This window comes from Schistocerca gregaria, chromosome 3, assembly GCF_023897955.1.
Source record: "Schistocerca gregaria isolate iqSchGreg1 chromosome 3, iqSchGreg1.2, whole genome shotgun sequence".
NCBI classification, from domain to species: domain Eukaryota; kingdom Metazoa; phylum Arthropoda; class Insecta; order Orthoptera; family Acrididae; genus Schistocerca; species Schistocerca gregaria.
The window spans coordinates 545956611-545983654 of record NC_064922.1 but is presented as its reverse complement, the minus strand read 5'-3'; positions in this window follow the sequence as shown (position 1 = coordinate 545983654).

The window sequence follows — 27044 nt, the reverse complement described above, 5'->3', positions numbered from 1 at the left end:
TGCTCACTGTTCAGGTCTGTCCTGTTTCCGGACTCATCGGAACTACAAGCTTTGTAAGGACGCTGTCTGTACTTTTGCGTGGTTTGCCTTTTGATGGTCATTTCCATTCCACGACATAGTGGCCCTCTGGAAACATGAAGATTATCAAATGGTTCAAATGGCTCTGAGCACGATGGGACTTAACATATGAGGTCATCAGTCCCCTAGACTTAGAACTACTTAAACCTGTCTAACCTAAGGACATCACAGACAACTATGCCCGAGGCAGGATTCCAACCTGCGACCGTTGCAGTAGTGCGGTTCCAGATTGAAGCGCCTAGAACCGTTCGGCTACAGCCGCCGGCTGTTTTAAATCTCCTAATATAATGGAATTTTCTGCACTCATAACATACGTCATATGATCGGAAGATCCGCTTCCGGGACCACTACACTGTTTTAATTTTGTATGCAAAGCGAAATCCCTTGGACTTCCCAGAAGTAAGACTAATGCAAGCTTCCTAGATGTATCAAGTAAGGTGGTGTCGTTCCACTCAGCAGTTATGGGGCCCATCAGCGCCCACAACACCACTACCATAGCAACTTCCTCCTCCCTCACTTTTGTGCAGCTTCGCGACACGTTGTCGTTGACGGGAAACTTGTGGCTCCCTGCGGTGGAGCCCCATGTTTGCCGAGGCCGAGGAGATAGGCTGAAGACGCCGCGAGTGGAGTGGCCGTGGGTTTACGAAAAGGACGGATCTGATGTGGCAGTAAACTAATTGCGTGAGTTGCCAGACTGGGCCCGAAGTGTTACTGTACTGCATATGAAGTTGGGCTGTGTAGTCGCGACACAAGGATTTTAAGAAGAATCAAGTTATGCTCCATCGGACAGACGGCTGCTGACGTGTACGACATGATACTTCTGAAAACAAACATCCTGCTACCAGGAAAGAGCTTTATGGTCTGTCGAACCTTTTCGAGGCGTTCCCTGAGACATCTCGTCTTTCTGGAAAGCACAATAGATCAACTCAAGTATGCATGTATCCTTGGGGATCATCGCCTACTTGGAGTTTTTTTTTTTTTTTTTTTTAATCTCGCGACGATGGATTCTACCACTAGGCGTCTTGGTGTGAACCAAAGCGGATTTGTTTCGACATGGGGGACATACAAAGAGACAGGAACTGTCGATGACATGCCTCGCTCAGGTGCCCAAGGGCTCCTACTGCAGTTGATGACCGCTACCTACGGATTATGGCTCGGAGGTACCCTGACAGCAACGCCACCATGTTGAATGCTTTTCGTGGTGTCATAGAACGTCGTGTTACGACACAAACTGCGCCCAATAGGCTGCATGATGCGGAACTCTACTCCCCACTTCCATGACGAGGTCCGCCTTTGCAACCACGACACCCTGCTTCGTGGTACTGATGAGCCCAAAAAGATACCGAATAGATCGCTCAGGATTGGCATCGCGTTCTCTTCACCGATGAGTGTCGTATATGCCTTCAACCAGATAACCGTCGGAAACGTGTTTGGAGGCAACCCGGACAGGCTGAACGCCTTAGACACACTGTCCAACGAGTGAGATTCCCTGCTGTTTTGGGGTGGAATTATGTGGGGCCGACGTGCGCCGCAGGTGGTCATGGAAGGCGCTGTAACGGTTGTACGATACGTGAATACCATCCTCCGACCGATAGTGCAACCATATCTGCAGTATATTGGCGAGGTATTCGTCGTCATGGATGACAATTCGCGCCCCCATCGTGTACATCTTGTGAATGACTTCCTTCAAGATAACGATATCGCTCGACTAGAGTGGGCAGCCTGTTCTTCAGATATAAACCATATCGAACATGCCTGGGACAGATTGAAAAGGGTGGTTTATGGACGGCGTGACCCATCATCCACTCTGAGAGATCTATGCCGAATCACCGTTGAGGAGTGGGACAATCTGGACCAACAGTGCCTTGATGTAGTTGTGGATAATATGCGACGACGAATACAGGTATGCATGAATGCAAGAGGACGTGCTACTGTGTATTCGAGGTACCGGTGTGTACCAACACCTATGAAGGTCTCGCAGTATGATGGTACAACATGCAATAATGGGCGGAAACGACGTTTATGTTGATCCCTATTCCATTTTTCTATACTGTTTCCGGAACTGGCGAGATGATGCAAATATATATATACACTCCTGGAAATTGAAATAAGAACACCGTGAATTCATTGTCCCAGGAAGGGGAAACTTTATTGACACATTCCTGGGGTCAGACACATCACATGATCACACTGACAGAACCACAGGCACATATATACAGGCAACAGAGCATGCACAATGTCGGCACTAGTACAATGTATATCCACCTTTCGTAGCAATGCAGGCTGCTATTCTCCCATGGAGACGATCGTAGATTTGCTGGATGTAGTCCTGTGGAACGGCTTGCCATGCCATTTCCACCTGGCGCCTCAGTTGGACCAGCGTTCGTGATGGACGTGCAGACCGCGTGAGACGACGCTTCATCCAGTCCCAAACATGCTCAATGGGGGACAGATCCGGAGATCTTGCTGGCCAGTGTAGTTGACTTACACCTTCTAGAGCACGTTGGGTGGCACGGGATACAAGCGGAAGTGCATTGTCCTGTTGGAACAGCAAGTTCCCTTACCGGTCTAGGAATGGTAGAACGATGGGTTCGATGACGGTTTGGGTGTACCGTGCACTATTCAGTGTCCCCTCGACGATCACCAGAGGTGTACGGCCAGTGTAGGAGATCGCTCCCCACACCATGATGCCGGGTTTTGGCCCTGTGTGCCTCGGTCGTATGCAGTCCTGATTGTGGCGCTCACCTGCACGGCGCCAAACACGCATACGACCATCATTGGCACCAAGTCAGAAGCGACTCTCATCGCTGAAGACGACACGTCTCCATTCGTCCCTCCATTCACGCCTGTCGCGACACCACTGGAGGCGGGCTGCACGATGTTGGGGCGTGAGCGGAAGACGGCCTAACGGTGTGCGGGACCGTAGCCCAGCTTCATGGAGACGGTTGCGAATGGTCCTCATCGATACCCCAGGAGCAACAGTGTCCCTAATTTGCTGGGAAGTGGCGGTGCGGTCCCCTACGGCACTGCGTAGGACCCTACGGTCTTGGCGTGCATCCGTGCGTCGCTGCGGTCCGGTCCCAGGTCGACGGGCTCGTGCACCTTCCGCCGACCACTGGCGACAACATCGATGTACTGTGGAGACCTCAGCCCCACGTGTTGAGCAATTCGGCGGTACGTCCACCCGGCCTCCCGCATGCCCACTATACGCCCTCGCTCAAAGTCCGTCAACTGCACATACGGTTCACGTCCACGCTGTCGCGGCATGCTACCAGTGTTAAAGACTGCGATGGAGCTCCGTATGCCACGGCAAACTAGCTGACACTGACGGCGACGGTGCACAAATGCTGCGTAGCTAGCGCCATTCGACGGCCAACACCGCGGTTCCTGGTGTGCCCGCTGTGCCGTGCGTGTGATCATTGCTTGTACAGCCCTCTCGCAGTGTCCGGAGCAAGTATGGTGGGTCTGACACACCGGTGTCAATGTGTTCTTTTTTCCATTTCCAGGAATATATATATATATATATATATATATACGTCGTTTCCAGGAATATATATATATATATATATATATACGTCGTTTCCGCCCTTTTTATTGCTCATGAAAACCACACATTGCATGTTGTACTATCATATTGCGAGACCTTCATAGGTGTTGGTACACACCGGTACCTCGAATGCACAGTAGCACGCCCTCTTGAATTGATGCATACCATTATTCGTCGTGGCATATTATCCACAAGTTCATCAAGGCACTGTTGGTCCAGATTGTCCCACTCCCCAACGGTGATTCGGTATATTATATATATATATATATATATATATATATATATATATATATATATATATATATAATATCAATTGATTGTTGAATAGTTTCCTGTCGTTCCTTAAAACTCCAAGCCTGAAATATGTTATTAAGATATGAACTATTTCAGATGTGGGGAGGAGTAATCTTTTGTCACACATATGAGGGCTTAGTATGTGAACTATTGTCTTGGGAAAATCCTAACGTGACGTACTTTGCAGATCTGCGGATATGAGCATTTTGTGGGTTGCTACGAACAAACCTAAGTGCTGGCTGACTGTAACCGGTGAACGTACATTATTTCAGAGGAGTGAAACAAGCTGTTCATTGTACTTTGCCTAGTGTTCATCTGCTGTAGAACAGCTTTACTATACCCATACTATCCTTCTAGGTAACTTCACTTGCTTCTCTTCCGCACATAATCTTTATTAACAGTTTCGAGTCTGCATGCATAATTTTTGTTTCGAAAGTTTTTCTACACTTTACAATTTGGAAATCCATTTGTATGAACATTCTGGTGGGACAATAACATTATAAGCAGAAGCGACATTCCCCAAAAAATCAAAACTGTGGAAATCATTGAAAATCGAAAGCAAATATTCGTCAGTAAAAGAACGACGACCATGTTGACTGAAGTTGATCGTTGCTCAATTGTTTCGCACTGCATTACCGGTACAAACATGAGCACTGCGAGTTATTGTCTAGACTTGGTGAACTGTCCATAGGCTGGAGCGTATTCTAAACAGACAATAGCCAAAAGACTATTTTCGATACATATAAAAATGGAACTTTGGCGATCTATAACTCTTTATTTTTATTACACTAATTTTCTAACACATTTAGCTGATTCGTCCGTTCCTTCCAAGATACTTAAAAAGCATCCCAAAATGGGTAGATAGAAGCTTAATTAGTACAGCTTCAGTTCTCAAGATAATTCACGGATGGTCACTAGATTACGCCTACACTTGACGGAAGAAAAGTTATGATTGATACTGAATATCCTATCGTCAGAATGTAAAGTGACAAAAGCGTTTCACAGTGTCAAATGAAAAAGAAATGATTCTGATTTCGATATCGTGTGTATGTCTCAATGATTAGATTAATGTATATGAATGTAATGCTTGAAAAGGCAATCTTATTTGCAGCGTCTCTGAAATGAGCAGCGCGTTATAGCCGGCGCTCTGACGAGACGGCTGCTGACGCGCCTAACGGAGGTGTCTCCCGAGGATGACGTCATTTCCGGCTCCCAGTAGCCGACAGTAATTGTACGGACAATTTGCTTAAATAACGAAGCTCTCTCTCTGTCTCTCTCTGTGTGTGTGTTCCCTGGCAACTGAAATTGTGCGTCAGGAGCGTTGACAGACGAGGCACGCTTCCAAACAACGTATTTGTATGACCGGTATAAAGCAATGCATAATTAACTCCTAATCTCTACAGGTGGAACTAATTCAGCGCATAGTACTGTTATGCGTGCTGAAATTTGCTTAATATTTACAATATTCATGTTGTAAATAATTACAGGAGCTTCTATAAAGAACACGTGCATATCTTATAGTTTCCAGAGGCTATGTTTATGTACGTAGCCGATACGTTCTGCAAAGCACATTTACATTGTCTACAAGAACTGGCTTTTAGTTATCTGTTGTCATTTTGCAACTACTACGAAATGGACAAGTTACGAGACAGAGTGCTTCTACACCCATGTTATATGGATTCTCTACCTACTAACAATGCCGAATAAATCATTTCACAAATTTGAGCTACAGTCGTTCGAGTCACACTGAAAACTGTTGATACACTATTTGTCTAGTTTCCGCTCAACCATTCCGTTTCCTCTTGGTCGTACTTGTCCTGCTGTTTCCCTGGCCATTATAAATAGAACAGAGGAAAGTTTTCACGTATCCATGGCGTCCCTATTCTGACTGTGTCCTTGCTTTACTTTGTACGTGAAGATCAATGTGTAGTAAAAATAGTTTTTCTTGAACAGTAATGCATTCAGACTTATATTTTCTGAAAGTAGTCAATTTATTCCTTTCAACATGCTACTGAGAATAGTGACAATAATTTAAAGCAACAGTTATAGCTCGGAGATTAAGAGACGATCAAATTCAACTCTGATTCCTTCAGTTATTAGATAATTATTGCCTATGCCTCATGCTAAAATTATAAATTATTTGCTTCAGTGATTGGAATGTAATCATCAAACAGAACCAGGTTGTTCCTCGAGAAATAAAATTAAAATTTAAATACACCGTGAGAATAGGGGTAAAAGAATGTAATGGACAAGTTACAAGATAAGTGCTTCTAGACCCACGTTATATGGATTCTCTGTCTACTAAGAATGCCGAATAAAACATTTCACAAATTCGCGCTACAGCCGTTCGAGCTACACTGAAAACATTACCCTTTTACCACTTAAGCCACTGTGACGCCAGTTGGGAGCGTGTACGAGTTAATTTCCACAGTGATACAATGGGATTACTTACACGGCAGTACCATCTGGGGACCTTCAAGTAACCGCTTCCAACGTACTGGTCTCAAGTAAGTAGTTCCTTAGGTCCGAGATATCAAGTATGTTGTTAATATGGCTAGTGAACAAGTTTTTAATAATAAATTTCTCTGACGTCGTTACAAGTGATCAATATATCGCTTTTATTCGCTAATTTGCAATAAACATTTTCTTCACACTAATCAGGATATTTTAGAGAATGGTTTCATAAAATAATTAGATAAAAGGAAAGCTTCATACGATACAGAATAATATGGATGAAGGCCTATCATTAGTATCATACATTCGTATCGACAGGCATGAAATCCAGTGTTCAATATTTACAGTGAATTAATCATCCGTCACTATTTCTTCCGTTACCACGGGTCTCGACCATCGCACATAACCCTTCAGCATCGCGACATGCCATTAATACAACAGAGTGGTATGATTTGTAATTGATTTTGAAATATTATTCGTTAGTGCTTCAATTCTGACGTACAAGCTATTCAGCGCGCTGATACAGTTTGGAAGATTCCGGCACCGATGAAACCGTTCTTCTTCCTGTCATCTCCATTTTTGACAGACATATACATTCGTTGAGAACACCCCAAAATGTTTTTGTGGTAGCCGCTACGGTGCATTAAGTATTGGCTTCGTCTCTCGAAAGTAGTACGAAAGTGAAGGAAAGGCACTGCCCTTAACCAAGTACACTGCCTGCCAGAAAAGAGAAGCACCCGAAGGGAGGAGGAAATGAAATAACACTTCACGGCTTGATAGGGTGTGTGGTGTTATTCTAGTGATTACAAAATTGACTCAAACTTAAAAAGTGTGAATCCATTCGTCAGTAGGACTTTGCACCCCCTCTGGCCATGAGGCATGCACTGATTCGCCTGGGACGCAGTCTGGCCTGCAGCTGTTGTAAATGGCCCTGGTTATCCTGGCTACCGGCAGTGGGACGGGGTTGTTTTATTGGGGACTAAGGTGGGTATCCTGCTAGCCACGGGATTACCTGAACATCATGCATACAGTACGTAGACCCACGTGCCATATATGGATAAGTATTGTGTTGTTGAAAAATACCATCACTATAATGTCGCATGAAAGGTAAGGCATGAGGACACAGGACGTCTTTGACTTAACGTTGTGCTGTCAGAGAACCGTTACTCACCACCAGCAGTAACCTAAGCTCATAACCGGTAGTTCCCCACACCATGACGCCAACAGTATTTCAGCTACCTGTGCCTCTCTGAAACTTTGAAGACGGAACCTCTCCCCACGTCGACATCATTCCAGCCGACGATAGCCATATGGGAAAGTACAGAAGAGCAGTTCACTGCTGAAGACAGTACCATGTCATTCATCAGCAGTCAATGCTTGCCGGTCTCGCCACCACTCCAAACGCAGCCGTTTGCGTTCTGGTGTTGTTAACTACAGCATACGCTTGGGAGGGTAATTTCCTAGTTCGGCTGCTGCTAGTCTCCGACCAATGGTTCTGGATGACAGACTGTTGAAGGGAGTCCATTACTTGTTCTCGGATGTCAGGCGCAGACATGGAGGGGCTACGAAGTGCTTGGTGCACAATATGGCAGTCCTGCACAATATGGTCGACCAGGACTTTGACCACGAGTACGCCTGCCCTCACGTTCTCATCTGGATGTACCACAAACCTGGGTACTGCATGACTGGATCAGCTGGTCATGTAGAGGCTCGCAATGAGGGCCATTCCGAACTTTGTAGGGAGCTGATAATGCTGTCACACACGAGTACTCGTTAGAAGTAAAACGGCTCATATATCAACAGGTACTGGTTTACAGACATACATTATAAGAGCCATTCGTTTATTATTGGCCAACACTACCTCCTTACCCATTTTTTAAAGATATTGTCTGCAGAACGTAGTCAGCATTACTCTTACCTATTGCACAAAGTTGTGATGAAATGCTAATCATTCCCATATTTACCATGTAGCACACTTAGGCTAATGTGATGGTTGCTGCACGTCAGCTGCACGTCACACTGTGTTATGATTTCAGTGTCTAGCATTCTATTGCTAATTCTATATCTAAACTCGGAAAGCCGTCTTACGATCTGTGAAAGGGGATACTTCAAAAATCCGCCACCACACATGACCACTGGGGTGATATTCATCGTAAAAAAAGGGAAAGCAGTAATTTTCCCGGCGTTTTGCACGCGTTGAATACCCCACATTCTTACAATTAAATGGTTGTTTTCAAGTTCCTATGGAAAAATAAAACCGGTTTCCGTTCATAAAATATCCCCTCTTATCGCACAACTTGACAGCGTACCACGCACAATGCAAAATTTCACAAAACATTGCCGAGGATAGTTGGACAATGGAATGTAATTTGATGGAATTTCTTCCAAGGTCAAAATGCAACAGACTGCTAAGTCCTGGACGCTTTAATTACAACAACACCATAAGATGTTAGTTGCAGAGCTGTAACTAGAGTCCTTTCCTGGAAATTTCTATGCTGTTCCGAATTTCCCTTTGCATTTCATTTTCATTCTTCCAATTAAAATATTAAAAAATACAATATAGTCTACATTATTTCCGTCAATCTGCAGCCTAAGTAAAAAAAAAACAAAAATAAAGAAATTATCGCATGTGGACTCGATCCTACGACCTTCGATAATGCAGCACTCTTCATGGCAAGTTGACGTTAGTTGTATGCCACTGTTTTATGATTTTGATGTCTGGCATTGTATAGCTACTTCTGAATCTACAGTACGAAGCATCTGTGATGGTTGCCCTGGCGAAAGCAATATTTATTCAGATGGAATTTCGAATATTGCAGTGAATTTAGACTTTTATTATTCTTGGAAGAAGTACATAAAATGTACAGAAAAAATTATCATTGAACGTAATTGTTTTTAAAAACGATATCTATTTAGTATGTATATTTTTCTTTGTTGTTTGTACCTGTGAAACATTTTGGATGGGGATAGACGTGAAAGATATTGTAAGTGTACTTACGTTGCATTTTGGTTGAATATATGTGTTTATTTGCTCTTAAAGCCTTTATTTATGTGTCTTTAGCTTCCCTAAATGTCAGAAAACTACGAACTTATTTTTTCAGACTATCAGAGGGCGCAACACATCGCAAGCCCATGGTTGATTCTTGTCGGCCATTTGCACGGCCACGATGTTTTATTTGAATGTTGCCAATATTACGCGGCACACAGCTGGATAAATACCTTGCAAAGATCTCATTTTAATAATACTATTTTACTTCAGTAGCACTTTAATTTATTTGCAGAGATTAATACGAGTTCATTCATTCTTGTGGTTGCTGCATAACGGTTATCTTTTATATCAGCTACGGAAATTCACAGAAATTAACTAACTCCGAAATGATCAGTGACAAACATGCTACACACTAACACTTCTCTAAGCGAACCCACGACATTACACCATTATTAATGTCAATGAAATTGTAATGCAAAAAGAACCAGAGATATTTTGTTAACATATGAACTAGTGCGATGCTTCACACCGTTCTTTACATCTACATCTACATTTATACTCCGCAACCCCCCCCCCCCCCCTACGGTGTGTGGCGGAGGGCACTTTACGTGCCACTGTCATTACCTCCCATTTCTGTTCCAGTCACGTATGGTTCACGGGAAGAACGACTGTCTGAAAGCCTCCGTGCGCGCTCGAATCTATCTAATTTTACATTCGTGATCTCCTCGGGAGGTATAAGTAGGGGGAAGCAATATATTCGATACCTCATCCAGAAACGCACCCTCTCGAATCCTGGCGAGCAAGCTACACCGCGGTGCGGAGCACCTCTCTTGCAGAGTCTGCCAAACGTCTCCGCAACGCTATCACGGTTACCAAATAACACTGTGACGAAACGCGCCGCTCTTCTTTGGACCTTCTCCAACTCCTCCGTCAACCCCATCTGGCACGGATCCCACACTGATGAGCAATACTCAAGTATAGATCGAACGAGTGTTTTGTAAGCCACCTCCTTTGTTGATGGACTACATCTTCTAAGGACTCTCCCAATGAATCTCAACCTGGTACCCGCCTTATCAACAATTAATTTTATATGATCATTCCACTTCAAATCGTTCCGCACCCCTACTCCCAGATATTTTACAGAAGTAACTGCTACCAGTGTTTGTTCCGCTATCATATAATCATACAATAAAGGATCCTTCTTTCTATGTATTTGTAATACATTACATTTGTCTATGTTAAAGGTCAGTTGCCACTCTCTGCACCAAGTGCCTATCCGCTCTAGATCTTCCTGAATTTTGCTACAATTTTCTAATGCTGCAACTTCTCTGTATACTACAGCATCATCCGCGGGAAGCCGCATGGAACTTTCGACACTATCTACTAGGTCATTTATATATATTGTGAAAAGCAATGGTCCCATAACACTCCCCTGTGGCACGCCAGAGGTCACTTTAACGTCGGTAGACGTCTCTCCATTGATAAAAACATGCTGTGTTCTGTTTGCTGAAAACTCTTCAATCTAGCCACACAGCTGGTCTGATATTACGTAGGCTCTTACTTTGTTTATCAGGCGACAGTGCCGAACTGTATCGAACGCCTTCCGGAAGTCAAGGAAAATAGCATCTACCTAAGAGCCTGTATCTAACATTTTCTGGGTCTCGTGAACAAATAAAGTGAGTTGGGTCTCACACAATCGCTGTTTCCGGAATCCATGTTAATTCCTACAGAGTAGATTCTGGGTTTCCAAAAACGACATGATACGCGAGCAAAAAACATGTTCCAAAACTCTTCAACAGACCGACGTCACAGATATAGGTCTATAGTTTTGCACATCTGCTCGACGATCCTTCTTGAAGACAGGGACTACCTGTGCTCTTTTCCAAAAAAAGACTGTGAAGTTTGCCCTTGATCAGTTGTGTTGTCACTTAAGTGTGTGACGCGTCATTTTATTTCTAACTGTAGGTGTATGTCTGTACAAATCGAACAGTTGACTGAACTGCACATGTGTACACCACTTGCTGTACAGGACGGAACATAACAACATACATTTAAAAACAACACATCTCCTTACCATAACTGGGAGATCTTTCCGTCCGCTGCCTAGAAACTACGCTAACATAAATGCCAGACTCTCGGCAAAATGCTGCTCTTTTCCCTAAAGGCTTCGCCATCTGGAGCTCACGTTCCCGTTACTTTCATTTCTGCCGAAGCCCTGCATATCCCATAAAACTGGACGACATCGGTAATGACGAATAGCCACAATCCCCTTGTAAGCCTCCGTATGAACTTCCCTGAAAAACCGTGTGGAGGCTCTTTTTCCCATCTGGTAATCATTCCCATTATAATCGAGTAGATGGCAGGTCGTCAGTCGTACACCAGATCGCAGACGTATTGTTTTCAGTTTCCCGCAACTTCCGAGAACAGAACACGTGCGGCTATTGTTCCTGGTTCGTTCGGATTCTCATTGGAGATTTAAAAGCGCCAGATTGGTTGTTAATTATCGTGATTTTTCACAGACGTTATTGTTTCAGATAAAGCCGGTCGCGGTCTGTGTAATGGGCAGGCCTGTGGCCGCGGAGCGCCCTGCTGACGGGGGCGGCTACCCCGCTGCGGTCGCGGCCTCAGGGCTGCGTGACGCTCGCCGCCGCGACAATGGCGTTCCGGTCGGCAGCACCACTTGCTGGGAGTAAGAGCGGCAGGGGGCTACCTGTCCGCGAACACACCTGTATCCTGGACACCGGCGGACCGCGCAACGCTACGTCGCTAATGACGGCTTCGACGCCTCACACCACCTGCCGCCCACACAGCTTCCGCATTTGCATGCACGCCACCCACGCCGGACCTCTGAATTCAGCTCTTTCAGCACGTTGACAGCTCTCGGGTGTAAATGACTCGTGGGAAACCAGATCCAGGATGCTAATCTCTAATTTTCCAACCCCTCTACTTGAAAGGGTACAGTACCGCCCGACATTGAAAATACAACATTCTTCGTTATTCTTGTCAGTATAACATATTTTTTCTAATAATAACTCAATTTCAATTAATACAGTGAAGCCGGATACCAGTGTGGGAAAGAATGGCGATTTATTTATTTAACTGATCACATGTGCACTCCCACAAAATAAATCCCTACATCCAGTTTGGTGGGACCTGTGAAATGAATGAATGTATGGTCGTCTGCTAACTGCAGATAATGAATGTGAATATATGATCATCTTTGAGACAATCTTTTGGTCACCTTTGGTGGAACCAAAGAGATAAAATTTACCGGATCTTTGAGCGCATGAAATGTGGCTGACCAATGGGTAGCGTGGTCTTCCCCCATCTCGACAGAGATGCGAGATGACCTGTAGAACGGCCATATTTCAGCACTCTGCCGCTGGATGTAGTGTTGGTAAGACCTGTCTTAGGTGTGCTCCGTAAAGACAAAAGAGTGGAGACATGGTATGCATGTGAAATACTTAAGAGTAGTTTGGAATAATAATTTCTCTATTTCAGGAACTTTTGTGGGGAAAATTAAATGTCAGGCAGATAATATTAAGGAGATCGTAGTAATCTTCGGAAGTGACCAACGGTCACAATGAAACAACGTGCAGCAATAAGTTGAAATACTTCCCAGTGCTTAAGTTAAGCTGAATTACTAGCGTGTGTACTATAAGTTGGAAATATTTAAGAACTGGCGTGTGCAGGACTAGAAATTAGAGACGAGTACTTCCACGTGGTGAGTACTGTGTGAGTCTCAATCCGTGTATGAGACAAAGGATAAAGAGAAGTACTCGTCCATGGTATCAGTTGAGGACTCGCGTGTGTGCGGAATATGTTCTTAATATTACTTTGCGTGTTATGTTTCCGTGTGACGCTTGATTCAAACTATAACACTCTGAGACAGAAGCAAGGTGAGTCAGCCGTCTATCCAGCAACGCCACTTGGCTTACATTGCACAGGAAGACGTGCATATGTCCTCCAGCGTCCATAGTACGAAAGAAAAGTTACGAAGTGGGGCAGTGTCGTGTGAAACTGGGATAAATACTAATTGAAGTGGGAAAGCTGAAAGTGAGGTGATTATAACGTTGTGACTGTTCTTTGTATTGTATGTTGCTAGTGTGATGTATTTCATAAAATTTAAGTATGTCTGGTTGGCATGGGAGAGTAACAAGATAGTTTCAGAGGCAGTGGGTTATGCATGTTCCTTTTTGTACCGCACTGTCTGGAAGAAATATTCGTGATGATGGGAGTGAGAGTCGAAGTGTGAGATACAGCAAAAGATCCACCATCCTATCCAGAAAGTGTACTGTAGCGTTAAATAATTACAAGACCATAAGATAGAGAATCACAAATGTAGAGCCATGCCCACAGGGCGGAATTTCTCATGTGTTATTGTATTATTGAAAAATTGAACTCATGATCCACATGAGTTCCAAAGGAAATCCGTTGCAATTCGATTACTCGATAAATAGTACAATTCTCAAGGCTGTCAATTCAACTAAGTACCTGGGTGTTAAAAATACGAACAACTTCAGTTGGAAAGACCCCATAGATAATATTGTGGGGAAGGCGAGCCAAAGGTTGCGTTTCATTGGCAGCACATTTAGAAGATGCAACAAGTAAACTAAAGAGACAGCTTACACTACACTCGTTCGTCCTCTGTTAGAATATTGCTGTGCGGTGTGGGATCCTTACAAGGTGGGATTGACGGACGACATGGAAACGGTGCTAAAAATGGCAGCTCGTTTTGTATTATCCCGTAATAGGGGGGAGAGTGTGGCATATATGATGCGCGAATTGGGATGGAAGTCATTACAGCAAAGACGTTTTTCGTCGCGACGAGATCTATTTACGAAATTTCAGTCACCAACTTTCTCTTTCGAATGCGAAAGTATTTTGTTGTGCTCAAGCTACATAGGTAGGAATGATCATCAAAATAAAATACGAGAAATCAGAGCTCGAACAGAAAGGTTTAGGTGTTCGTTTTTCCCGCGCGCTGTTAGGGAGTGGAATGGCAGAGAGATTGTATGATTGTGGTTCGATGAACCCTCTGCCAAGCACTTAAATGTGAATTGTAGAGTAGTCATGCAGATGTAGATGTAGATGCAGGTTATAGAATTTGTGTGTTTAGGTTAAAGAATTTATCGGAATAAATAAGATAGTGAAAAGAAAAAGATTGGTGGCCTTTTCCTTCGAATAGTATGTTGTCACGATACCCAGAATTTATAATGTGTGCGCCATTCATAACCAGTGCGATGGCCACGTGTTAATCAAAGCCGTTAAATAAGAAAGAAAATGTGGTATTGCCAGTGCGTAGTGAACAGTCAGAGTAGTGTAAATTACTAATAGTGAGATGTGCGTTTCCGTACCCGTTTCGTAATATTCAAACAGGAGAATAACTTGTAACTTAATTGTGAGTACTAGAGTTCATGTTACACGATAAATAAGAATGGGTCCACTCGCTTGGCAGACCACTCATCTTGCCGGCCTGACTGCTTGATGCCACAGTATGAGCAAGGCATGTGGGTGCCTCTCATACTTAATGGAGCAAAGTTAGGGAAAATATGCAGGCTATAAACATCTGGTAGCCCTTACTAAATTGACAGCGCGTATGCTGTCGCTGGAAAGAACATAAGAACATTTAATTTACTTGTATCTGAAGTCTCTGTACGACAAAAGATACCTGTTCAGTAGCATATAAATTGCATCTCATTTCTTCGGTAAAGATTTTTTTTTTAATTACCGCTACCAGCCACAAACTTTGTCAACTATATTACTTATTTATTCACCGACATGTTTCGAGGGTTAAACCTCATCTTTAGTCTAAATGGCATTACAAAAACAACTTTACAATAAGGTCGTACTGATATTACATAGTCTTTTCATAAATGCTGTGGCCATATTTGTTCTTCTTTCGTGGCAGTCTCGTTGTGATGTGTTGCGGTGTTCCATTTCCGTAGCTCTCTTGGTCACTGTTCTCAGATTGTCGGTAATATAGCAGAAACGTGGAAACACGATCACAGGCAGTTCGGTAGTGGAGTGACAGCTTGTCCACTGCCACACACAGCTCTGAAATTGTAGAAATGACTTCAACGTGTTCGTCACCACAAAATTGCAAACGAACTTCTCCTTCTCACTGACAACGTGACGCCTCACACAAGTCAGCGAACCCGAAAGAGCTCGCAATGCCTCATTCGATTGTTCTTTCCCCTTCACTGCCTGGATCTCGCCCCTTCCGACTTCTACCTCTGTGGCTCAACGAGGGGCGCACTATGCGGGAACCAGTACATGGATGATGAGGAGTCGATCAGTGGAGTAGTAACATATGGGCAAACACGTCTCTACAAAAATAGGGCGTAAGGTCGTCGCATTGAAGGAAGATTATGTTTCAAAGTGAGGTTTTGTAGCCAAAATAGTGGGAAACATTATGGTGTATTCCAATCCGAAATAAAAACTATCTGCTTTCAGGAAAAATTTTTGCAGAAATCCAAGACAGCAGCAAGTCTTTCCTGTTCGTGAACAGGACACGTCGATTACGTACTGTCAAGAGCATAGCGTAGGTTCGGAACCTTAATTTGATCGTATGTCACTTATTACTGCTTTACCTATTCCTGAACTGAAAAAAAAACAGAAAATATAAAGCAGGTTCTCAAGCAGAACACAGTGGAGGTGAGTAAACTGGGTTCACAATACGACATGCGTTAAGCAAGTGATGCATCACATTTTTTTCTCCCTGAAAGCAGGTAGATTTTATTTCGGATTGCAATACACAATACTGTTTCCCACTCTTTTGGCTACAAAGCCTCAGTTTTCATCATAATCTTCCTTCAATGCGACGACCTTACTGCACCTTTTTGTAGAGATCTGTTTGTCCATATGGTACCACTCCACTGAGCGACGTCGGAGACAATGTCTTGCTGCATCAATGACCTCCCCATCATCCATGTACCGGTTCCCGAGTATTGAGCCGCAAGGATAGAAGTCGGAAGGTGCCAGATACAGGCAGTAGGGTGGATGGGGAAGAACAATCCAATGAGGTATTGCGAGCTCCTCTCGGGTTCGCTGACCTGTCTGAGGCGTCACGTTGTCAGGGAGAAGGAGAAGTTCGCTTGCATTTTTGTGGTGACGAACACGCTAAAGTCATTTCCTCAATTTCACAGCTCTGTAAGGCAGATATGCTCGAGGGAGATCGGACGGGTTTGAGTGACCTTATTGCGACTGACCGTGCTTTCGTTCACTGTTAGGTCTCTGTAGACATTTTGCAAACGCCCGTGAACATCTGCGATGCTCCAGTTTTCCACCTAAAGAAACTCAGTGGCAGCTGTCTGCTTCGGACGCATCTCCGTTATGGACGCATTTTTAAGGCTACGCATAGCCCCGCCAATCGGAACTTCATGAAACTATAGGGGCTGAAGCGGGAATATTCCACCATGTCCCACGACGAATTAAACATTTTTTCAACCGAAATTGGCTGTGGAAAAGAATGCAACATATTGTACGCACCTTGCAAGTAACACGTTATTGCGGAAGGCCATACAAGTTTCATTAAATGTTGCACAACACTTTAAAGGGACACAGATATATGGCATTACTTTTTAAGATACTTACCAAGTCTGTGTAAACTGGGACTGGTACGTCCTATCAGTCGTTCAATTTCTCGACGATAGAAACCCTCTCCCTGGCCACAAATTTATTCGAGAGCCCCTGTGTGGACATCCTTTTCCCTCAGCTGTTCTTTCAGCTTGACGAGCAGATTAAATCTTGAAGTGCAAGATCCGGACTCCACGATCAGCATGTCACACATCTGTGCGGTCTTGGTCAAATTGTTAGCAAAATTTCACTACAACTGGACGCGGTATTTCATTTGGCCCATATACCACCAAAATTTAACGATGAATCTGAATGCACTTTAGATATTTTTCATACAAGAATCCTGGAGTCCCGAGTACTTCAGCTTTGGAGTACGTTTCCAGCTATACGACGTTTCAATCGCACACTGTGATACAACTGTTCTCCGTACCGCAGCAGAACTGTCTCTTCAGGAAAAACGGAACATGCACTCTCTTCTGAGAATCCACCACTTACGTTGCTGGATGGAGTTAGTCTTCGGGCGACATGTGTAACTTACTTTTTTTGGAGGCCCTACATGGAACACTCAAAATTCATTTTTCAATCCTAGCATGCGCTGACACAGCCATCGGTCTACTTGACCATAATGGGAACGATTATCACATGGGGACAAGAGACTTCACAGGTTTGTCAGAGAAATCAGAGATCATACGAAGGCTTACAAGAGGACCCTGCTTATTCGTCATCACCGATTTTGTCCAAATTTATAGTACAGCAGGACGTGGCCAGAAAAAGAAGTGACGGGAATGGAGGCTCCAGATGGTCAACCGTTTATGGAAAAAAATAGCAATTTGGTGCGGGTAGGGCGAGGCATTGGCCATTTATGTTCACGTTGTTTCCAGGCTGTGGTTGGCGCAGCGGGAATTATAAGCCACTGATTGTAATGATGCTTGCGGAGTGTACAATATTGCAGTGCCTATGTTGTTAAGAAGAAAGATGCAATGTTGCTTCTGACATACATAAAAGAGGTTAAGGTGACTTTTTCGCGCAAATCGGGAAACCCAGCTTCGAATTCCGGTCTGGCACAAATTATCACTGTCATCATTCTGCTATACAGATGATGGTTGTTTGTATTCGCAACTGTGAATACATTTTCTATATTTCATTACGGATGTAGACGTCGCAGTGCATGTTCCTTCGGAGACGCTTGCATCCATGTCCCAAGAGACTTAACATCGTTCTCCTTAACAACAGAGACACTAAAATATCGAATTTATCCATCGATACCGGGCAGCGGCTTTCAATTAAAATGTTCTCCCCCGTACGAGAATTACATAATGTGTGTACAAGTACAGGTTATGATGCAGAAACGTTCGAAACCTATATAATCAGTAAATAATTTATGTGAGCATTAACTGACCCAGGTTACGACGCACGATCGGTCGAAACCGGTATAATCACTAAACAGTTTATGTGAACATTATCTGACATAAACTTTATAGTTATCAGAGTACCAACATGATTCGTATTCCATGTTAAACTGTTGGTCCTGCTATATAATACTAGGGCTTTTCGGAATTTAAGGTCCTATCGGGCACGAAATGGAAAAAGCAGTGAAAATCCGATGAAGCTATGAAGAGATGTGTTGGACAGTGTCTCTAATAAGCCCGTTGATCGCGTCACGTCGCTCTTTCCAGTTCTGATCGCACAGTGAGCACCTCAGGGTAACTGAAAAATATTGTCTCCCGCCAAGTATGAGGGTCTGATGAGATATTACACCTGGTGTCATGCAGCCCACATAACATAACTGTCGTGCAGTTCCTTCCTCGTGAAAGTTCTCGGCCGCACACTGCAGGGGCAGTGGAGCGTTTTTGATGGTAAGTGTTTGATCATCCACAATACAACCCTTGAGTTTCATCTGTGCTGACATGAAGTGGTGGCTACGGAGACAGCCTTTTGGCACAGACAACTAGCTGAAGACGAGCGTACAGAATTGGCGGAAAGCACATGCGGCTGCCTTCTATGATGAGGGTATTGGAAAGTTGGTACAATGCTAAGACAAATATCAAAATCGGAGCGGAAACTGTGCAGAGAAGTAACTGGAAGGTGCGGATAACGGTTGCAAATGAAATATTTTTGATTTTCACAATAGCTTCCATTTCGCGATCGATCGGATCTTACTTTCCAATTAGCCTTCGTAGAATGGGTAAGTCAGGTTAAAGCTCGGAGAAAGGTAAAGGCGTACCACCTCCAATAGAACAATGCCAAGCAAAACTTCTTGGTGATCAAACCAACCTTCAGGTATATGGCAGCTTTACTTACTTCTACTTTTTATTTGAAACTAAAGTACTCACTGTCGCTCTCAGCATGCAAATAAGAATAGCATACATATATGTGTACATAGACCTACATATCCAACGATTACAGGACCTGCAGACCATGTGCTGATTCCATTCGTTTCGTTTCTGTTTTGTGCTCGGTTCCTCCAGGTGTCTTCAGTCCTTTCACCGAGTCGTCCATCCAGCGCTGCCCTGGTCGTTCCATGGGGCGTCTGGGGTTTGATTTCTCCTCAAGTACTTTCTTCACCTATTTTTTGCTGGCATACAGTCTATATGGCCCGCCCAATGGTTTCTTTACCTCTTCCAATACTGTAGAATTTTTGGTTGTTGCTTCAAGACGTTGATTTCCTCATTCTTGCTCCTTCTTCATTCTCCTTTACCTAAATAAGGCCCCCTATTTTCCTCATATTTTCTTTAAAATTTTAATAGCTTTTACTTTTTTCTTTTAGTCACGCTCCATGTTTCCGTACGTCACTGCTGAGCATATAACTGAGTTATATATTCGGATATCAGTAGTCACTGATATTGATTTTGAGCTGAGAGTCTCCCTGAGGGAATACATCCTTTACACTCCCACTATCATGCATTCCTTGATGTCCATTCCTGTACTGTTGTCAGTGGTCAACCACTACCCCGAGTATTTGAACTGGTGAACTTTCATGAACCTCACACCACCAATATCAAAAAATTCTTCATGCTCTTATCTTCTTCCTTATTTCATGACTTCCGTGTTGTTCTGCCTCATCTATATCCCTACCTTTTGTGTGTAGTTTGACATTTTCTAATACATTTCTTCTAACACATTGGTTCGTTCACTTAGTGGCTCTATATCAGTTGCATACGCGAGACAACCCAAGTTATTATCCTTCTGTAGTCCAGCCCACTCCTGTTGCCTACATTCCCTTATTACCTTCTCTAAGATGCCACTGAACTGAAAGCATAAGAGGCCATGCACTTGTCTGAGGCCTGCCTCTATCTCGAACTTTCTTGATGTGACGCCTCCCCCCCCCCCCCCCCCCCTCCCCCGGGAAAAGCACTGCTGTCTTTGACCCATTCATACAAGTTTGCACCGTTCTTCTAACTTCACAGGGATTATGAAGTCATTTAGTGTGCTGTATAGGCTATCCGTGTCGGTATTGTCACATGCACGATGGAAACCGACGAGCAGATTGTAGATATTTTATCGCATTAGAAGTTTTTTTTCGAAAAATATGAAAAGCATTAATTATCTGAAGGTCAAAGCATCGGAAATATCTTGGATCATACAAGGTAACAGTTTATGGACTACAGCATGTGCAGAAAATGAACCCAATATTTTCTATGGATGTGTCCGACATTTTCTAAAAAGCTGGAGGTAGTAGTCATCTGAAACTGTTTAGTATTATTGCGATTAAGACAGCTTTCTTTTGAACAGGGCGACAACCTTTCTATACTGAATTACACACTGGTAGAGTAGCCAAGTCGAAAAGTTGCTTCAAGAGTTCTAGATTACAAAATTCCACCATCTCATTTCTGAATTTATGTTTCGAGAGCCTCATATTGCGTGACATACTGCGTAAGTTCATGCAACAGGAATTATCACTCAAAGAAAAAAAAAATTGTAAACGTGGGCTCTATATACAAGTTTTAAAAGCTGTGAGCACTTACTCATCTTCGATACTGTGCAACAGATCTCTACTACTGAAGGCCCTTTGCTTTCCAAATTTTAAGAGATGGTAGTATGAACCAAAACAAGAAAAAAGTGTCCAGTAAACACGGGCTCCAAAGCGCTTAAAAAATGGGTCAAATGGCTCTGAGCACTATGGGACTTAATATCTGTGGTCATCAGTCCCCTAGAACTTAGAACTACTTAAACCTAACTAACCTAAGGACACCTCATACAGCCATGCCCGAGGCAGGATTCGAACCTGCGACCGTAGCGGTCACACGGTTCCAGACTCAAGCGCCTAGAACCGCACGGCCACACAGGCCGGCCTCCAAAGCGCTTACCTTAGAAGCTACGAGCACTTGTTCATTTTCGCTGCTGTGACACACATCGCTTCAACTGAACAGGAGCGTAATCTCTTAAGGTATGCATTTTAGAGCTCATGTTTACAACAAATTTTTTCTTGTTTTGGTCCATACTATCTAAACCCAAAACATGGAAATAAAAGAGCTTATAGCAAAAAGTAATTTTGTTTCACAGTATCTAGAATGAGTAGGTGCTCATAGCTCATGAGATGTGAGTTTGAGAGTCCACGCTTCTAAAATTTTTTACTTCCAACCATCGCTCCCGTCATATCACTGAATATTAAACATTCCTTCTGAGACATCCTGCGTAACAGGGGCCAACATAAGGTATATACCGACGAGTCGTCGTAGTTATTTATTTTTAGATACATTAAAGAGAAACCCCTGAATAGATGCTCCAAACGTTAGTTTTCTGGCGTTCTATAATGGAACACGCTAATGTCCATAATTATTCTAACTGGAGCTAACACACAATGTTTCTACTGTCTAATCTGCGCAAACATGCTCGGCAAAGCAAATAAGGAGAGTTAGGAAAATGTTCCTTAAAAAATTTACACGAAATGAAGCTCGAAAAGGCAACCTAAACTTCGGACGTTCGTCATTACTGTCGAGGGCAATTTGAGGGCTGTTTATTGTCGGGACAGAATTCTCCAAACAATTTCCTGGTACTACTGTCAACATTTCTTTAACGGGTAGGCCTTCAAGAAGATAACGCTCCATCCACCTCACTGGCGACTTTGTCATGGAGGCAGGGGAATCAACAGAATAGCATGGCCTGAGGTATCTGACATGAACTCGATTAAGCACGTTTAGGCCCAGTTGAATCTTACACTGTATCGTCGGAGGAATCCACCTTGCACTCTGGATGCAATCATATGGAGTCTCGACCAACTTGTGAGCGAGCGAAGTGGCGTGGTGGTTCCTATTTGGAATGGTGGGGTTCAAATTTAGTGGAAACGGAAATACGATAAACTCATCCTGGTGCTCTCCGAACCACGCACGTACACTGCGAGCTGTGTGACACGTTGCAATGTCCTGCTAGAAGATGCATCCCATCGTGCCGAGGGAAACAAACTGCACATAAGGGTGGACATGGTTCTCAATGGTAGATGCATACTTGTGTTGATCCGTCGTGCCTTCCGTAATGACGAGATCACCCAGGGAATGGCCGTCGGACTGGACCTTGTCCGCGGTTGTTTCAAATGTTTCACGCTATGCAGACCAACAGCCATCTGCCTGAAGGAACATAAAACTTGATTCAGCTGAAAAGGCAGTCTTTCAGCTCTCAGTGGACGTCTAGTTGCTCTACTGGTGTGCAAATTCCATCCTTCGTCACCGACAAACAGCAGTCACCACAGGTGCATGAACCAGGCGCTTGCTGTGGAGGCCCATATGCACCAACGTTCGATGAACAGTCGTTGAGTAAACCATGTTGGTAGCCCCTTGGTTCATATAGGCGATCAGCCGCTCAACAGTTGCACGCCTATTCGCCTGTTCTCATCTCCACAGCCGTTCTTCGCTCTTGTCATCTATGGGCCGTGGTGCTCCACCGTTGCTTAGGTGTCAGTTTTGGATAGCGCCATTTTGCCATACACAGGAAACACTGCGGTGAAGCAAGCCAGCCGGCCGTGTGGCCGAGCGGTTCTAGGCGCTACAGTCTGGAACCGCGCGACCGCTACGGTCGCAGGTTCGAATTCTGCCTCGCGCATGGATATGTGTGATGTCCTTAGGTTAGTTAGGTTTAAGTAGTACTAAGTTCTAGGGGACTGTTGACCCCAGAAGTTAAGCCCCATAGTGCTCAGAGCCATTTGAACCATTTTGAAGCAAGCCATGAGGTACGTCCTAATACTGCGTCGGATCTCGTTTTTGCCCTGCGTAGGGCAGCAGCTCTACAAGTAGTTGGAAGTCCCCAGCAGAAATATTGAGCCCGCTGCCTCTGTAGCCGTCCATAAAAGCGAATGTGTTGCAGGACCAGGAGTTTGTGCACGAGCTGACGAACCTCTCGATTGTGGTCCATAAGTGTTCGATAAGATTCATGTCGGTAGATGTGGCTGGCCAAATCGAATAGTCCAGAACGTTCTTCAGACCAATCTCGAACAATTATGACCTGGTGACATGGCGCATTGTCATCCACAAAAACCGCATCGTTGTTTGGGAACATAAAGTCCATGAACGACAGAAAATTATCTCTAAGTACCCGAACAGAACCATTCCCAGTCAATGATCGGTTAAGCGGACCAGAGGACCCAGTTCACACCATGTAAACACAGGCTATACCATTGTGGAGCCACCACCAGCTTGCGCAATGCCTTGTCGACAACTGACTATGGCCTCGTGGGGTCTGCGCCGCACTCGAACTCTACCATCAGGCCTTACCAACTGAAATACAGATTCACCTGACCAGGCCACGGTTTTCAAGTCCTCTAGCGTCCAACCGATACAGTCACGAGCCCACGAGAGGTGCTGCCGGCGGTCGTCTGATACCATAGGCCACTGACGCCAAATTTCGCACCCCATTCCTAACGTATATGTTCGTCGTACGTCCTACATTGATATCTGCGGTTATTTGACGCAGTGTTACCTGTCTGTTAGCAGTGACTACTCTTCGCACACGTCGATGCTCATGGTCGTTAGCTGAAGGCTAACGGCCACTGCTTTGACCGTAGTGAAAAGTGATGCCTAAATTGGGTATTCTGGGCATACTCTTGACGCTGTGGATCTCGGTACACTAAATTCCCTAACGATTGCCGAACTGCAATGTCTCATCCGTCTAGCTCCAACTATTATTCCATGTTAATATACTGTTAATTCCCGTCTTGTGGTCATAATCACGTTGAAACCACTTGCTCATAAATCACCTCAGTACAAATGACAGCTCCGCGACGTCAGTGCTCTTTTGTACCTTGAGTACGCGATACTACCACCATTTTTATATGTGAATGTCGCTATCCCATGACTTTTGTTATCTCAGTGTACTATGACCACGGAGGCACGTGAACAGTTTACGAACTAAGCGGTTTTAGAAATGCTTCCACCCTTGGACCGAAAGCAAAAGACCATGCTTTTTTGGACGTCAGATAAATCGGTCTGTTTCTGTATTAAAATAAGGTCTAGACTGTTTTTCGCTTTCCCCGACACGCTTTATATACCCTCCACCTAGTGCTGCCACCAGCCATCTGTGAGTGGTTATTGCCTGTTGACGTGCAGCATGAGCATTGGTCAGATTAATGTGACTGGGCCTGGTGCAGTTCAGGATTTAGGGGTTTAAGGAAAATAAAAATGAAAGGAACATCTCAAAATTATCTACATACTACCCTTGGCCATCTAGCAGACAGGTATACGCTCAACCTGAATCCAGAGGACACATGTTGCTGCTGTGCTGTACTGTGACCCATTGCTACATCAGAGATTTTGTAATTTGTAATTGTATACTACGCTGTACCGTACAGCGCGGCAGTGGAACACCGAAAACGGCGAGGCTACTCGAGGCTGTCAGGGTGTTATCATCCATGATAAAGCCTCAGCTCATTCTTCTTGAGGGATGGTCACAGATGCTTCTTTGGGATATAGAATTTTCATCCTCCTCCCTACCTTCATCCCTACTGCCCGGCTCGCATCCCCCCCTTCCCCACCCCTACCACTTACCCCCACGCATCGTCTACTGACGAGGCATGCAGTGACTGCTTCCTCCATTACGAGTACAGCATTTACAGAATTAACAACGAGGTGATTTTCAAAGTGGAACATTTTATGGACAACCAGAACACAAATTCGAACAAATTGGCCATCGGTGGGAAAGACGTGCTACCCTAAGGGGTTAATATTTAAAGAAGAGATAACATCACCCCCAAGCTTCGTGTTCCCAGTTGATCTATTTGAGGTGATGATAAATACTTTGTTGATATCCCTCGTAGGCGGCAGTGGAAGGGAGATAAAGGAAATGTTAATTTCATTGTAGATGTCCAGACGTAAGCAGCATTTTCTGCTGTTTGTAGCAGAGTCAATGTAGAGCCGACTGTGGGAGTGAATGAAGGAACTGGCCGGAAACAATTACCGTGTGACGCTGCATATGGTGTGGCGTGGGTCGATAACCCGAGGACTTAGACAGCTCTCATCATCCAGTTCCGCCACGATACTGACGGTTCTTAGTCTTCACTCGGACACTGGAAGAAATGTCTCGCGTATCTGTCACACTTGTTTGACTGCTTTTTGCTACTTTTGGATACTGTCGACAGATACCGCCAGTTCGTTTGCCTCGGCCGTACCTCATCAGCAGGAGCAGACGAGAAATAAATAAATGTCAACCGCCCTGCCGAACTGCACACACCTATTCCCGTCACATCACAAAATTTATGCCAGTATTTGGGGGAGTGAGCGTCTGGATACGTCGCGTGCTGTAAACCATTTTCCCTTTCCCTTTCATGCAAAGGGCACAGGAAAGAAGTTGGCGTAAAGTTCCTCATCACCAGACTCTGTGCCAATGTCTTTGTTTAAGGGCCAAACATCTCCACGCTGTCCTTTGAAGTAAGAGCATGCGACACCGCTGACGGTGATACATCCGTCGGTTGGGGACGTTAAGCCCGGTGCCCCCTCTGGTGCTGTAACAGAGGAGTAGGCTATTTGGCGGCACCAGGCTTCACCCTCACTCTTATCATCTTCAACCCGAATATGACACTACGCTACACACAAACACAGACACACACACACTCACTCACACAAACATACATTACGTTCATCTACACTTAACAGATACGTTTCCACCAACAGCTCTCATAATTCGCCAAGGAAATGGAGGACCGTTAGGAAAAACCTTTTCGATTAGCGGCTGAGCCTGCACTTCGGGGTATCTCAGTCATTCATGCCATACGACTTGGGAACCAAAAAGGGTGTTTTGTGAGTTATTGTCCCACGGCAGCTTTCATTCACATTTTAAAACATTTGGTGATACTGTAAGTAGGATGTTTAGGTTTTTTATTGGTAACGCCAACGCCACGTAGCGCTCTGTAAGAAAATCACTAGCTGTGCTGTGTGCAGTCTGTGGCTGGTTTGCATTTTTGTCTGCCATTGTAGTGTTGGGCAGCGGCAGCTGGATGCTAACAGCGCGTAGCGTTGCGCAGTTGGAGGTGAGCCGCCAGCAGTGGTGGACGTGGGGAGAGAGATGGCGGAGTTTTGAAATTTGTAAGAATTGGTGTCACGAACTGATATATATATATTATGACTATTAAGGTAAATACATTGTTTGTTCTGTATTAAAATCTTTCATTTGCTAACTATGCCTATCAGTAGTTAGTGCCTTCAGTAGTTTGAATCTTTTATTTAGCTGGCAGTAGTGGCGCTCGCTGTATTGCAGTAGCTTGAGTAACGAAGATTTTTGTGAGGTAAGTGATTTGTGAAACGTATAGGTTAATGTTAGTCAGGGCCATTCTTTCGTAGGGATTTTTGGAAGTCAGATTGCGTTGCGCTAAAAATATTGTGTGTCAGCTTAAGCACAGTCTTGTATAATTTTTCTAAGGGGACGTTTCAATGCCTACAAACAACTTTTTCACTGGTAGCGGCTGACGATCAATTATTGGTTATTACTTTTAAAATTTGAGGTGAACTCTTACAGGTGTTTCACTGGTATTTTAGGAAGATTCCCAAAAACACAAGCTGACAGTGCTGATCTTCAAAATTAGTAGGAAGCACGTCATTGTTTTTATTGACACAGAATTTCACATAGAGCAAGAACCACGCGTATAGTGAGTATCATGTATTACATTGCAGTGTCAGTTGTACT